This window comes from Rattus norvegicus, chromosome 1, assembly GCF_021556685.1.
Source record: "Rattus norvegicus strain SHRSP/BbbUtx chromosome 1, alternate assembly SHRSP_T2T, whole genome shotgun sequence".
Lineage (NCBI taxonomy): Eukaryota > Metazoa > Chordata > Mammalia > Rodentia > Muridae > Rattus > Rattus norvegicus.
In genome coordinates, this window is record NC_141534.1 from 65,884,259 (window position 1) to 65,900,297 (window position 16,039).

At 44.9% G+C, this 16,039-nt stretch overlaps 1 long non-coding RNA gene across 3 annotated transcripts in view; it reads left to right on the plus strand.

The window, feature by feature from the left end:
• Positions 1–16,039, plus strand: part of LOC148007175 (uncharacterized) — a 60,135-nt gene that overhangs the window by 27,849 nt on the left and 16,247 nt on the right. The window contains exons 8-10 of one of the 3 annotated variants that reach the window (XR_015646242.1): positions 11,126–11,247; positions 12,051–12,113; positions 14,298–14,430. This is a non-coding gene — a long non-coding RNA (uncharacterized LOC148007175). Of the gene's footprint in view, positions 1–11,125; positions 11,248–12,050; positions 12,114–12,421; positions 14,503–16,039 lie in introns of those variants that run through there. The other 2 variants (XR_015646241.1, XR_015646243.1) reach the window with 2 other exon arrangements.

Consider the following 16,039-nt stretch of genomic DNA (forward strand, 5'->3'; position numbering starts at 1 on the left):
GTCTGTATTTCCTCCTGAGAATTTGAGGTTATGGTTTAGGGATAAAGATATATTTTATGTAGTAAACAAATCTGGGCCAAGGCTGGCCAACTCCTCGGTTGCACATGGCGGTAGCGGGTTTCCGGCCTAAAGGCTGGTGCTCCGTGGTGTGGGTCCGTAAGGATGGTGAGGTCCTTAAGTCATATGCACTTGTCTCTCAGCCGTAGACCTGAGGAATTCAGCATAGACCCCAGTCCTGAGACACAGCCATTGTGAGCCCCACTGTTGTTTTTAGAAAAATCCTTTAGGTTCCTCCTGGGTAACCCCGGAAGGACAAGCCTCAGGCAGACAGCTGAGGAGGTGTCTCCTGGAGACCATTTGAGTGTTTGTCATGGGAATGCTTGGCGGTGACATCAGGACTGGCATCAGTTACGCTGGGCAGACTAATGCTCAAGCGTTTTGAAGATGTCACAAGTTGTGAGGATGGCCTGAAGCCTCTCTCAGGGGAGAGAGGGTGTTTTAGGAAAGAAAAGCTCCGGATCATTGAAAGAAGCTTAAGGCCCCAGAGGAGCCTAAAACCTCTGGCTGAGATGGAAAGGCCTATGAACAAGAGACACTCACACCGTTGAGTTTGAAGTCTAGTGTTGGCAGAATGGTTCTAGGAAGCCAAGAGAGCATCTGCTCTGGCCTCCTCCAGGCAGATCCCTGTTCCTGGCTCACACCTGTAGCACTCCACCGTCACACACAGTCTCCCTGAGTACAGATGGCTCCCGTTTCCCCCTCACATCACCACATGGTACCCTGAATCTGTTCACTGAAGTATGTCCTCAGCGATGCCGTTGACCCTAAGTCTAAATAAGCCCACATTCTGAGGTGCCCAGTGAACTCCAACATTTGAATTTTGGGGGAGCCCAGTTTGAACCATAATAGTGGTTTATCTGGACCCACTCTCTGGAGGAGGTGCTTGAGAAATGAATACAGATGTCTAATTTCAAAAGTGCTCGCTTGCCTGAGATTTTCTCTGAAATCAGCTCTGTGGTAAATCTGTGGTAGTTTCTTCATGCCTTTCTGTGATGAAAACCCACAGCCCTGGGTGTATCTACCTTTTTAAAAAGAAAAAAAAAGTGTTCTGTGCACGTGGGTTATGCAAAGTCTAGAGCCCTGGCTGGGAGCTTAGGGTCATCTCTGCAGCACAGAATGGAAGGAGGCAGGAGAGGAAAGGGTATACACTTCAGGACACCTCCTCCCCTCCCCCAGGGCTTGCCCTCCTTAGCCAATTTCCCATTACATCACCTGCCAAGCTTGCTGCTCCCAGGCTGCACCTGACTAAGTCTAGTGTTGCTATGGGAACCCTGCATTCCTGGTCCATGGCTCCAGGGCAGAGCCCAGCCTGGAAGGGAGTGTGGGAAATACTTGAAAGCTCCAGGACATAGAAAGGAACCCTTTCCCACAGGAAAGGGGAGAGAGAGCCTCCATCATGTGGATTTCACTTCTTCGATATACTTAGGCTGGCTACGTAATCTATTGGATATAATATATTCTGATATTTCTATCTCACTACACTCTGTTTAAGTTTCGTTATGTGGCCCTTACCTTTTAGGTAGGGCCTGAAATGTGTGCCATTATTTCTTGGGCTGTATTCCTAGAGATTGATTCTTGAGACAACTAGTTATCCTTGGTATTTTCGCATCATCTTCCTAAATGTACCAGCATGCATTTCCCTACCACCTGGGAATCCATATACATGTCCTGGTAGGGTTTTGTCATCTTGACAAAACACTGGGAAGAGGAATCTTGACTGAGAAAATGCCTCCATCTGCACTGTAGGCAAATCTGTAGGACATTTTCTTGATTGATGACGTGGGAAGGCCCAGCCCACTGAGGTAGGTGCCACCACTGTGCAGATGAACCTGGATGGTATAATAGGCCAAGCGATCTGTGGAGAGCAAGCAGGTAAGCAGCACCCCTTCCTAGTCTCTGCTTCAGTTTCTACCTCCATGTTCCTAGCCTGGTGTCCCTCTGTGATGGACTAAAACTATAAGCTGAAATAAACCATTTTTTGTCCAAGTTGCTTTTGGACATGGTGTTTATCTGGACTAGAACCTAACCAGGACAACTTGTGTGTATGTGAAATTTTTACACATAAACATTAGCTATATTACAAATAATTTTATTTATGAGCTAACAACAGCTATTGCCTGATCCTGGTGCCCAGCATTCCCACCTTGATGGCATTTCCCCTTCAACTGCCATCCATTCTGGGAAGCTTCTCACTGTGATCCCTCAACATGGACTGTCTTCCCCCTCCAACATCTGAAGGGAATCAGTGGCCGGTGGATCTGAGGTCACAGCCTGAAGTGAGGCCTTTGTCCAGAACCCTGCTTCTGCCTGGTAGGCAAGTGATGCTTAAGGTTCTTGTCAGGAACACTCGGGGTGACCAACACATGGACAGAACCAGAAGAGGGAATGTCTTCTCCCTATAAATATGCACATCTAAGAGAGGCCTAGTAGTGTAGGTCCCATGTGTGTTTCCTGTGGTTCCCTCATAGCCCTGTCTTTGAGGAATTGTTCACTTTTGCCACATTGAAGAGGCATTGTGGATTTCATATTCACCAACATGAGTGACGGCTACAACAGGAATCTGCTCTCGAGGAGCAGATCTATCCTCAAGATGCTGAAGTGGGTGTGTTTGCAAGAAATACCTGGTCAGGAGAAGTTCACCACCCGGGGGTGGCCTGGCTGCATGGCCCCTCCTGTGACAACCCTTTCCACCATATGTGTGTGTGTACATATATATACATATATATACACATGTACGTACATATATATACATATATAATTATATATATGCAGACATACATATATACATTTGATGGATGGGGCTGAGCCCCCCAGGTCACCTTTTATTTCTTCTGTCAGCATTCTTATACATTCTTAGACAAAAGTTGTTTATATAATTACCTCATAGTAAGATGTTACACAAATGGGGAGTTATAGTAGGATGCTGACACTGAGCTCAGACCAGTGGTTCATTCTATAAGCTCCTCATTACAAGTTCAAAACAACGGTTTACACGGCCTTGCTGTATCATAGTGCATACCTATGGCCTCATCCTTGGACCTGATCTAGAATAAATGTTTTCCTTGATCACGAATTTATTCCAAGTAAATTTTAGTGTAATTATGAAAGCTCATTGTATACTTTATTATGCAGCCTTTACTTACTATTCTATGGCTATGGAACATATTCTATCCTTGATTCTAATCTTACTACATTTTTCTGGAAAAACAAATAAACCATCTATTAAAACTTTCTTCCGATAATTATTTGAATGAAATCAGGCATTCCACAAAATCATTAATTCTTCGAAACAGCATTAATTCATGAAAGTTCATCTTTATGTTGATCTGTAGGAAATTTGCTTCAAAAGGTGGGCTGATGCCCAAGAATCATTAGGCTATGTAATAGTGACAGGAAAAGACATATCAGCAGCTAGATGCAATCCTGGGACAGTCTCTTGGGACTTTGCATCTCAGAGTTTACCCATTGTAGGCCATGCAAAATGGTGGTACATCTCAAGGAAAGTCGCATGCTAGCCTTAGCCTCTCCTAGATGACTTCTGACATGGGTATAGTAGTCTAGGTTGATATCTGTGGTTTTGTAGAGGATACAAAACATCTATCCAGACCCTTCTAGGTTTAATATCTCTGTTGAGAATTTGGGTGTAATTCTGATAGATCTGCCTTTATGTGTTACCTGACATTTTTCCCTTATAGCTTTTAATATTTTTCTGTTTTCAGTAGTTAGTGTTTTGATTATCATGTGGTGTATTTGATTATTATGTGATTATTATGTGGCAGGAGGATTTTCTTTCCTGGTCTAATCTATTTGTTGTTCTGTAAGCTTCTTGTATGTTCATAGGCATCTCTTTGGGTTGTGAAAATTTTTCCTCTATGAGTTTGTTGAAAATATTTTCTGGTCCTTGGAGTTTCTTTATTTTCTTCTATTCCTATTGTTCTTGGGTTTATTTTTTTCTCTTAATGATATCCTAGGTTAACTGGATGTTTTGTGTCAGGAAGGTTTTAGTTTTAACATTTTCTTTGACTGGTGTATCAATTTCTTCTACATTATTTTCTGTGCCTGAGATTTTCTCTTCCATCTCCTGGATTCTCTTGGTGATGTTTGTGTCTGTAGCTTGGGTTCTCTTTTCTAGGTTTTCCATTTCCAGGATTCCCTCAGTTTGGGTTTTCTTTATTGGTTAAATTTCCACGTTCAGGTCTAACAGTTTTATTTATTTCCTTCACCGGTTAATTTTCTTTAATTGTATTTTCCTGTATTTCTTTAAGGGTTTTATTAATTTCCCTCTTTAAAGGCCTCTATCATCCTTATAAGATTGGATTTAAGGTCATTTTCTTGTATTTTGTTTATGTTAGGACACCTAGGGCTTGCTGTAGTAGGTAGCTGGGCCCTAGAGGTGTCATGTTGCCCTGGCTTTAGTCATCTTGTTGTTCCTGGATTTTCCTGATATAGTAGGTATTGGGAGCTGGACTAACCTCATTGTTTCTAGGGCACTCTCTGGTGGGAAGCCTTGTGCTAAACAATGGAACTTAGGGGGAAATGCAAGTCTCCCAGCAGTTGGGTGTGCCACAGGGACAAGGCTAGAAAGAGCATTTAGAGGGTGGGAATGGTAGGTGGAAAGGTGGCAGGACAGTGGAGCCAAGGTGGGGGTTGGACACGCCCTTAGTCCCAGAGGACTTGAAGGTGGGCACAGGGAAATGGGTACAGGGAGGGAATCTAGCCTGTATGCTTCCGGATCAGCCAGTCTGATGAAGGTGAACAGAGAAATGGAGGTGAAAAGGAGGTCTGGGTTGATAACAGGACATTCCAGGCATCTGCGTGTGCTTTAGAGAACTAGGAAGGCAGGGGGATGGACCCCGTTAACTTTTAACTAAACCCACAAAGTACTTGAGGGAAGCAGAAGGAAGGTTCCGGAGCCTGTAGAGGAACAGGGCTGCTGTTCACAGGAGAAGTTTTAGTAATTGGAACAAGACGCTATCTTATACCTTACATGATGCTGGGGGTCACTGTGTATTCCTGCAGCACAAGTAAATGACCCACAGTGGTGACATTTCCTCGGTAAAGATGCTGGCACAGAAACCCAAGCGATTATTCTGCTGACTTATGTCCAGGTTTCCAGCAGGGGGCACTCCATACCTACAAATACGCTGCCAGTCGCTCAGCATCCTCTCACAGAGGCGTCCTGGACAAAGGCAGTTTCCGGACATGGCCCTGGTGGGTGTCTTCAGCAGATTGGCATGCTGGCTGAGTTTCTAAATTACAGAAAAATACTATACAATAGCAAATAGGCATCTTCCCCTTCTACGTAATGTCCTCCCAAGCACCCTCTCTCTCCTTGCTTCTCTTCCCCATCCAACCTCATCCCTATCCTTTCTTCTTTATAAGTCCAAAGATATGGGAAGATTTTAATTCAGTCTCAGCATATGCCAATCCTTGCACTAAGACCAGATGGACAACAGTTAACCTTTTGCAGTAAAACCAAGAAATACTAGAAAACATTAATGATTTTTAATAGAGAAGACATGAACAGAATCCCAAGGCAAATAAAGGGGGGGGTCATTAATATTTATTATACAAATGGGAGTACACGGGCAAGGAAAAAGTCAATCACACACAGCAGACTAGCAAGAAGGGTTTATAATAGAGATAACAAAAAATACAGCTTTGACATAGCAGTCAGCAGGGCAGATGGGACGAAAATGCAAAGGGATATTTCTACAAAGAAACAAGAAGCAAACACTGGACATGGCAAGGTATGGTCAGCCAGTGGCCACTGGACATCACAATGAGGTCAGCCAGTGGGTATTGAAAACGGGAGTGTGCTTGGCCTTGCTGCATTAGAATTTCTGTTCCATGCTATCCACGCTCACCCAGCAGTTCATAATGATTGATAATGATTGAAGTCTGCCGTGTATCACAGGTGCAGGTTTAGGTGTTATGCCCTAGTCCTCTGGGTAGAAGGAGTTGCCTTTTTTTTTTTTAATGATGATTAGTCAATACAACAGCAAACGCTGACTGTCGGCATGGGTAGATGAAGAACAGCCTAGAAAACTAGTGAAATGCATGTCTGAGCCTGTATTCGAGGGCATAAGAGTAATGACTTTATCAGTCATATAATGACATTCCAGGCATATCTACCTGGTAGTCCACAGGCCACCTCAGGCTGAGGAGAGCTAATAAATGGGATCCAGAAAAACAAACAAACAAGCAAACAAAAAACTTTCCGAAAATGACCCGATTGTCCAGTTCTTGAGTGTGAAATTTGTAGATGACGATGTCATGTCACAATCTCAAAATGTTGACTGTGCCTGGATCCACTGACGAATTCTAGTTTTACATGAACTCTTGAAAGGGGTGTCCTGGAGGAAGAAGTGGGAGGCTAGAAGCTTAACCTTGAAGCCTCTCTCTCTTGCCATGCTTTACCCCATTTTTTCACCATGCTGACAGGAGAAGGTTGAGCCCCACTGCTTTAAATCCCACCTTGCCTTAGGCACACAGAAATGAGTCGGTCTTACCTGGGCTGAAATCACAAACCAAGATAACTCCTCCTTTCTGGAGCTGATCCTCTCAGGTGTCTGTCACAGTAACAGAGCTGACTCACACACTTGGCAGTCAATGTTAAACTTATACCACATTTGCCCTTTGACCTGGCAGCTGTAGCCTTGGCACAGCGCCCATCCTGCTGCATTTTTTTCTTGAATATTTTTATTTACATTTCACACATTATCCCCTTTCCCAGTTTCCTGTCCATAACCCCCCTATCTAATTCCCCCTCCCCAGCCTTCTATGAGGGTGTTCCCCTAGTCATCCACCCACCCCTTCCCACCTCTCCACCCTGACATTCCCCTATAGAGGGGGGGGGGGTCCAGCCTTGGCAGGACCAAGGGTTTCTCCTTCCATTGGTGCACAAAAAGGCCATCCAATGCTACATATGCAGCTGGAGTCATGGGTCTGTCCATTGTACTCTTTGGATGGTGGTTTAGTCCCTGAGCGCTCTAGTTGGTTGGTATTGTTCTTATGGGGTTGCAAGCCCCTTCAGCTCCTTCAACACTTTCTCTAAATGCTCCAGTGGGGACCCCGTTCTCAGTCCAATGGTTGACTGCAAGCATCCGCCTCTGTATTTGTCATAATCTGGCACAGCCTCTCAGGAGACAGCTATATCAGGTTCCTGTCGGCATGCACTTCTTGGCATCCTCAATATTGTCCGGGTTTGGTAGCTATGTGTATGGGCTGGATCCCCAGGTGGGACAGTCTCTGGATGGCCTTTCCTTTAGTCTCTGCTCCAAACTTTATCTCCGTATTTCCTACTATTAATATTTTTGTTCCCCCTTCTAGGAGGGACTAAAGCATCCGCACTTTGATCTTCTGTCTTGAGCTTCATGTGGTCTGTGAATTGTACCATTGGGTAATCTGAGCTTTTGGGCTAATATCCACTTATCAGTGAGTGTGTACCATGTGTAAGGGATTTTTTTCTGGGATTAGGTTACTTCACTTGAATGATATTTTCTAGTTTCATCCATTTGCCTATGAATTTCATGAAGTCATTGTTTTTAATAACTGAGTAGTACTCCATTGTGTAAATGTACCACATTTTCTGTGTTGAGGGACATCTAATTTCTTCCTAGCTTCTGGCTATTGGAGCATGTGTTCTTGTTATATGTTGGAGCATCTTTTAGGTATATGTCCAGGAGTGGTATAGCTGGGTCCTCAGGTAGTTCAATGTCCAATTTTCTGAGGAACCTCCAGACTGATTTCCAGAGTGGTTGTACCAGTCTGCAATGCCACCAGCAATGGAGGAGCCTGCTGAAGTGGTTTAAGTGGCAAGAAAAGACATGGAATCTACGAGCAGTGGGCCCTGTGCCAAGCTAGAGCCACATCTAGTACATGTGGTTCAGCACTAGAGATTGAGAGAGGAAAGAGAAACCTGCCCTCTTTCTAAACTTACATGTGGTGACCTCAGGTAGGAATATGACAGCACATCAATTCCAGAGACAGAAAGACGGGGAAGATTCTAATGTGCTTCTGGGAGTGAGGGTCTCTCATCTCCACAGTTGCCTCAGAGGCTGCTTTTTTCTATTTAAATTCACATACACACACATGAACACACACACACACAATACACACATGGAACACACAAGCCCATGTAACACACACACACACACACACACACACACACTCACCCATGCAGACCCATAGTCACCTGTGCACACATATCCATGCAGACACATAAAAACATGTCTATGCAGACACATAGATACATCCACACACACATGCATGCACCACACACACAGATACACACCCATACATGCCCATGCACAACACACACGCACACACACGCATGCAACACACATGAGCAGCAGTAGCAGCAGCACCCTAGGGCAGCCTCAGGGCAGAGCTGTGTCCACCATTTTTCTCAGCAAATACAGTTGGTCCACATGATCATGGATGTTTATCTTACAATTGAGGTACTTGATCTGGTGTGTCTGTAACCATGAACTGGCAGTCGCTGAGCTTCCCGGTAAAGGTGGGCATTGTGCAGAGCACTGCACAATGTCTCCTGTCAATAAGACTCCCCAAACCAAGAGGAAGATGACCAGTTCTATTTAGTGTCCCATTCTTGAAAGTTTGCCACTATGGCTATCATTCTGGTGCTGTTTAGAATGCCTAGGCTGTGCTGAAACTGGGTCCCATGATCCCAAATGCACATAGAAGTGCACACGTAGACGAAGCACTCATGTTGGGAAGGTCTGACCCAGGCCTGGGTTTATTGGTTTTGGCTGTAAACATGGTATCCTATCAGCAATGCTCACTAACAGGGTTTTAAAGAGAAACACAAGGAGGACATGCCTGTCCTGACTGATTGATGGACATTTTATGGGCAGAAGAACAACAAAGTCTAGCCCTGTATTTCATCTGAGGACAAGCTGAAGTCGCTGATGACTCTTGATCAGGCCAATTCCACAGGAAGGAGCTCAATCTATCTACCTGACTGCTGGAGTGGGAAACATTTACCACTACACAGGGCTGAACAGATTCCAACAACAGTTTGCTCTAACGTCCCAAGCTGACTATCCAGGCCTGGTCCAGGTCCTGTGCCTCTCCTCACCCTGGGCTGCTCAGATGACAGGGAAGAAAGTTCATACACCTTATATAAAAAGGAACATGCTTTTGTTAAACACACATTTCTGCCCAGGAATGGAATCCCCAAAGTAGGGTTTCCTGTTGGCCATGAACTTCTTTAGCTTTTAATAATTTGCCAAAAATATTGTGGTAATGGGATAATTTTTATGTTATAAGAATGAAAAACACATTTGTTATCATCCCGTGTAAAGTAACTCGAGCTGGGGATGGTTTGGATGACAAAATACCCATTAATCTATATTGCTAGGCACTGTGGGTACAAGCAAGGGCCTTTGTGGGAAGGGTAGGTGAACCTGACAGTAGCATTCTATCTTCCTTTTCCACAGACCAGTGTGTGGCTTTCTGTGCCCTTCCCACTAAGGGTTAAATCCTGTGGAATCCAAACCTTTACTCCACAGTCCTGGGAATCGGGATCAGATTGAGCTGACTCTTCTCATAGCTTCCTTTCTAGCCCTGAAGATCAGCGTGGTCACTAGGACCATCATTCAGATTTGGGGGCTCCCCTGGGCTCTACCTTCTGTTCCGAGATCAGGAGCAGGGGGCTCTGTTACCACACCCACAGTGTAGATTCCAAGCAAGGAGGACTGTTCCCCACGGGTCATGAAATGTAGGATCTCTCTGTTCATTTTCCTCTTCTACCACCCCCATCATGGTGACACATCCCTGCCTTCATTCCACTCATCGTGGGTCATGTGGTACCCAGGATCACCCACATGTCGCCCTCCTAACACGTGCATTGTCCTGTGGTATGAGCAAACTGCCTTCACTTATACTAACCCCTGCTTTTCTGTAGACGAAAGATATTTCAAACAATTAAAAAAAAATCCCAATGGGGGATCATGACAAGTTCCCACAGAGATGGTTGCCTCTTGGTCTCTGACATGCATTCACTCAGGTGGGACGGGGAGTATCAGGTCGAAGCAACTCTTTGTCTGCTTTAGTTTTCTTTGAAGAAAATCGATTGTGAGCCAACTGAAGCCTCTGAAACTCAGTTATTTATAGGAAGAGGGCCTCTGAGCATGTTGGCAAACCATGCCTGGCTCTGTGATGGAGTCCCTGAAAAGGCTGCCCAGGTTCCCTCAGATTCCTTAGGTGATGCCATACTTCCTGTGTGTTGGCATCTGCAGGTCCAGGGAATGTAGGAGCTGGATTGGAGAGTGAAGGGCTTATATGTTCTCTCTCTAGCTCTCCTATCTGAGGATGTGGCACAGTGAAGTCTGGATATAGTTCCCAATCATTGTGGAAACTAGCATGTACTGCTCGAGAGTCCCTGCCATTCCTAACTGAACAAACATGTGCTCTCATTCCTGCCTCTGTGATAGGACCCCAGGGAGCAATCAGGTCTACTCTGTTCCCATAGTTCCATAATCAAGAAGACACACCAAATGAGTTGGGGAGAAGGAGGGAAGCAGTGTGCCCCTAAGGGGACTGCACAGTCAAAAGGAAGAGGGTGGGGTTCTTTCAGGAAAGTAGGGGTACTCTAGTTGAGCAAAGAGCTAACTAGGGGAGCCCTATACACATGTGGCTACTTTTGAGCTGAATGGTTTCAGGTGTTTCTCAAAGATGGGTTAGGGAGAATTCCAGGCAGAGGAAAAGCAAGGCTGTAGTACTTAGGTAGGACATAGTGTTCTAGGCCACCACAGAAACCTAATTAGAATGTAGCATGTGGCACAGACAGGCACTACGCAGGCTGCAGCTGAAGTGTTCAGCAGGCACAGGTAGCGCACATTAGATACTTAGTATACCTCTTGTTCAGATGTTACAATCTAAGGTTGGGAGCGTCTAGCTATGACCTTGTGTTGCTGAGTTTTATACCTTTAAAGTGGACTGTTTTTTATATTGTGATATTAACATGAGATCTTGGGGATAAACAGGAAATGAAAGGTTAAGGTTAAATAGTGACGTATTTGTGTATCAAACTGATAAGGGACCAACTCTGCTGACTGAAGACCATGGAGATGCTGTGATGAGCTTTGTCTCAAAGAGATGGATGAACTCATGCTTGAATATCATCTTTATCATTATTTGTCATTCAAAGGAAACATTCAGGTAAGGCATGAAACCTCTTTTTGAGTTTCCACTTTTTAAGCCAAGAAATCCAGGTAGGACAGGGCTAAATTTAAGATCAAAAAAGTATTCCACAAGGATAAATGTGCTTGCGGATACTGTACCTTTCCCCTGCAGCATGGCAGCTGGGTATTGTCTTGGAGAACCATTTTAGAGCAGGTCAGTGTCCTTGGGACTATGTGCGATTTGGGAAAGATGTGATTTAATGGTTAAGGGCAGGTCCTGGAGCAGCATTGCTAGAAATGGGATCCTGTGCTTGCAGTCTTAGAGAACAGGGCTGCCCACCTACTGGGTAGAGCTTCCCTGGGGTGAGGAGTAAGGGGCAGCAGCCCATCCACTGTCAGGTCCATCAGTATCTTCATTGCCTTTAAGGGAAAGCTTCCGGTCTCCAATGCTGCATTCTGTTTTATTTTAACCAGTTTGGAGATTCATTTGAACACTTTAATCTGTCAGTCAGGACATGGATCTGACCATTCAGTCAGAAACTCACTACTTCTAAAAGCTCCCTGCAGATATAGTGCTTGGGGATTGTCTACAGACACTGCCTCCAATCACAAGACATGAAGGTCATGACACCTTTCCCTCAAGTAATACAAATTGGGGGTTCTATTCACAGGAGAAATTAACATCGTTTCATGAGCCAGTTCAGGCTAACCTGAAGGCAAAAGTGTACCAACTGCTCATGTGTGGATCTAGCGGAACACGTGTCCAATGGGACACATTTACTTAGTGAGGCATGTGTGTCAAGTGGGACATATGTTTAATGAAACACTTCTATCTAGTAGGGCACACATCCAATTGGACATGCTTATCTAGAGGATCACATCTACAAGGGACATCTTTATCCAGTAAGGATGTTTTTATGTCATCGATATATGTGTCTGTAGGATAACCCAGGTCCAGTGGGATAACTGTATCTAGTGGATGTTTCTCCCGAGTGGGGCAGGCCCTCACTCTGTAGTCTAGGCTATTCCAGAGATTACCTTGTAACTCAGACTGGCCTTCATCCTCTGGTAATTCTCATATGTCAGTCAGCTGGGTGCTGATGGAACAGGTATAAACCATCACGCCCATGTTTGGAAATTGGTTTAAGAGCATTTCCTTTTCTTAATTAATTATACCCAGGCTCATTCCTTACCTTTCCTTTTCATTCTAGATTTTCTGTTGAATGCCATAGTTCCAGTGAACATCATGCAATAGGTCACAATGATGGAAAAACATTACATGTGTATAGGGAATGATTGATGGTGGTGGTAGTTACAACAGGAATTTATCAAGTATTTCCCACAGGGCCTCATGTGTATGGACTTGTTCACCTCCACAATGAGCCTTGAAGGAGGGAGCTTCTACCCTCCCATCTCAGTCATGAAGCTGATAACTGAGGAAGTGTGGAACTGGGACTGCATCTAGTGGAGTTGAATGAAAGCCAGGGTGGAATCTGTCATGTGGCCATCCTGGTTCCTCTAGGAAATACTAGCAGTTACCAGACTCAATAGCATCATGAGTGTGGTCTCCTCTGATTCTCAACTTCCTGTTCCTTGGCTGAGTACACAGACTGGTACATAGAGGTTACAGGAACGGAGTGAACACTGCTGTGCCTGACACAGGGAATCTGCACAACACAGAAGCTAGACAAGCTTTGGGTATTCGGCCTCCTCTCAGGGTGTAACTTAAAAAACTAAGAGAAAGCTGTGCTTTAGGGATGAGGTGGCATGGGAGTATCTTAAGTAGGTAGTTACAACGGGTATATGTGTACCCTTAGTTTATCATCCTGAAGGAGAGATCACTGACTCCTGCCCTTCCTTTGAAGATTGGGTCTCAATCTCTATCTCTATCCACAAATAATCTTCGCTGTTGGAAGCTCCTAGTGGGTCAGCCTGGAAGCCCTGACTCCCCATGAAACACATGCCCCTCTCACTCACCCCCAGACTTCCTGTAAGCTCACCTCCTCCATATAGCTTGTTCAAGAGGCGGGCTGAGAAAGAAGGCCTTGGCCTTGGGTCTCTGTAAGCCCTGAAACAGTTTTGGAAATAGTTTATCTTCCTTCAGCCATCAGATGTGGGTGTTTCATAATTTCACTTGCAGTTTTTAGAGAATGTTTTTATCTCTAGCATGAGACTATTAAATGCCTCCCAACCCCTCAGGAGAAGGGCTTGTCCAGGAGCTGATCTCACTATTACCATTGCCACCTCCCTGGGTGGGATGTGCATACCGCTACCACAACACCATGCTTGGAAAGGAACACTTCAGTTACTCTCGGGAGTTATCTTGCTTGGGAAACTGTCTTCTTTCAAGTTCCCTGGTCTTTGGAAGGCTCTAGAAGTGCTGTAGAAGCTTCTAAAAAGAAAGTGTATGTAGCAGGAGATTCTTAAGAGAACACAAGAGATGAAAGTTCAACTCAGTGACCCTTGTGTGACCATAGTGTCCCTTGGATCACATGCTCTTTCTTTGTTCTCAAACCTCAACATCTGCAGCTAAACACCCACAGAGTACTTGCAGGACAAGTGGGCTTGGCAGTCTCCCACCTGCCATCAGCCAGATGTGGCTATATCTCTCTACAACCTGTCTCCTTTGAAAGCAGAGAACAAGGGGAAGACCATGTTGTTCAAGTCCCTCTCTTCATTATAAGAACTTCTATCTCCTGCCATTTGGTGCACAGGAGACCTGGAGACTCCATTCTGAGGCAGGTGCAATCCTGTGCAAGGAATGGTTAGATAAATGGCTCTCCAGTCCCAGCAAGGAAAGGCTACAAGAACAGCTTTAGATGCTTCTCATCAGGGTCACAGAACCCAGTTCAGTAACCCATGAGGTCCAGGTACCCAAGCTTCAACACTGACTCTCCCTCAGTGTATCCCCATACCAGAGAGTGCCAAGAGGTGATATGCAGCAGTTACATATCTCACAAAGAAAGGACCTCACCTGTGTCAGTCACTATGTTTTCCCTTTCAAATCCCCACATCTTCAGTAGTATGAAGGATGCACCATGACGTTAAAGGGCGGGTCTCAGATTCTGTCAATAACTGGTATTAAAGTTATAGGTCACAGTTCCAGAGCCACAGAAACCTGTAGCTGCATTCATCATGTGGAAAGAGCACAGTGTGCCTGAGAAATATGGCAGTGTCTTGATGGTTCTGTAAAAGCCTGGACATTTCCATCTAGATATTGGTAGGTGACTATTTCCCCTGCTCTCTTTTCCTCAGTACCACAGAAACAAAATAAATGACCTGTTGCAATGTGTGTTTCCCTGGTTAGGCGTTGACCCAACATACTTGTGAGAGTACAAAATTATTGGCCAGCTGAGATCTGGTCAGCTTTCTTTCCTACCTGGGTCTTGTGATGCTTGTGCAACCATGACCTTTGAGAGCCCTGGTGAACTATCTAATGTAATGCAAGACACTGCTTTCATGCTGATGGCTCTCTCCTTAAACTTGGAAAAGGATATAATTATTCCCACCTTACATGTGCAAAATGAGGCAGAGAATATGATTGTGTGCATCTGCGTGTGCATGCATGTGTAAGTACAGGTGTATATATCTGTGTGTGTATCTGTGTATGTCTGTGTCTCTGTGTGAATGGGTGCACGTGTAGGTGTGTGTGCATGTATGCATGTATAGATGTGCGAATCGGTGTGTGTGTCTGTGTGTAAATGAGGCTCCCTCTCTGTCTCTCTCTCTCTCTGTCTCTCTCTGTCTCTCTCTCTCTCTCTCTCTCTCTCTCTCTCTCTCGTGTGTGTGTGTGTGTGTGTGTGTGTGTGTGTGTGTGTGTGTGTGTGTGTGTGTGTAAAACCCAGTACTTCTTCACTGGTCTGTTAACCTTGAGGTGGAACAGAATATTGCAAACCCAATGTATTTATTGACTCTAATCAGGTTGAACTAGAATGTGACCTTATTGGAAGGTCAGGGCTTCACAGGAGGTAAGGTCACAAGGAATTTTTTTAATTGGTTATTTTTTTTTTTATTTTCAAGAGCTCCCAGGGACTAAACCACCCAACCAAAGTGTATACATGGAGGGATCCATGGCTTCAACCACAGTTAGATTCTTACGGAGATCTCTAATGCAGAAACAATGGGTGCTCTACACAAAGGAGCATGTGGACACAGGTACAGAGAAGGAATGGTTTGAAGGGACACACGGAGAGGCAGCTCATCTACAGGCTGAGAGACCCAGGCAGACCCTGTGCAGCTTTGCAGGCAGCTGCACACAACTTTGTCCTCAGGTATTATCCTCCAGGTTGCCTGTTTGGAGTGTCCCACCCTCCCTCATGGACTTGGGACCACACTTTTCCTTTCCTGGGAAGGAAAGAAAGTAGCTCTTTAGAGCTCCAGTTACCATTAAAAAGGGAGAAGCCCTGAGGCTCTCTTGAGGTCCATTAAGAAAATCTTATTCCTTCTGATAAAACAATAAAAACTAGAATCTGAGCTGTACACCCAGCCCAGGGTGCAGACCTGACATTTCATGCTACGTAACCAGGATGGGAGGTGGGAGGAATAATTATTCTCTTAATGAGATGCTGTGCTTTTCTTTCCCAGAAGCCCCTCTTCTTTTGCAGAAGCTTGCAGGAAGCGCTGTACCTCCAGCCCTCTCTTCTCTCTTCTCTCTCTCTCTCTCTCTCTCTCTCTCTCTCTCTCTCTCTCTCTCTCTCTCTCTCTCTCTCTCTCTCTCCATTTCATTCAGATCCTGGCCAAAGGATGTGCTCTCTCTGATGTTCTGAGTCTTCTTACCTTGTTACTACTGTAGGGTTGGAGTCTTATTAAGGAAGAGTTGTTGCTGCCTA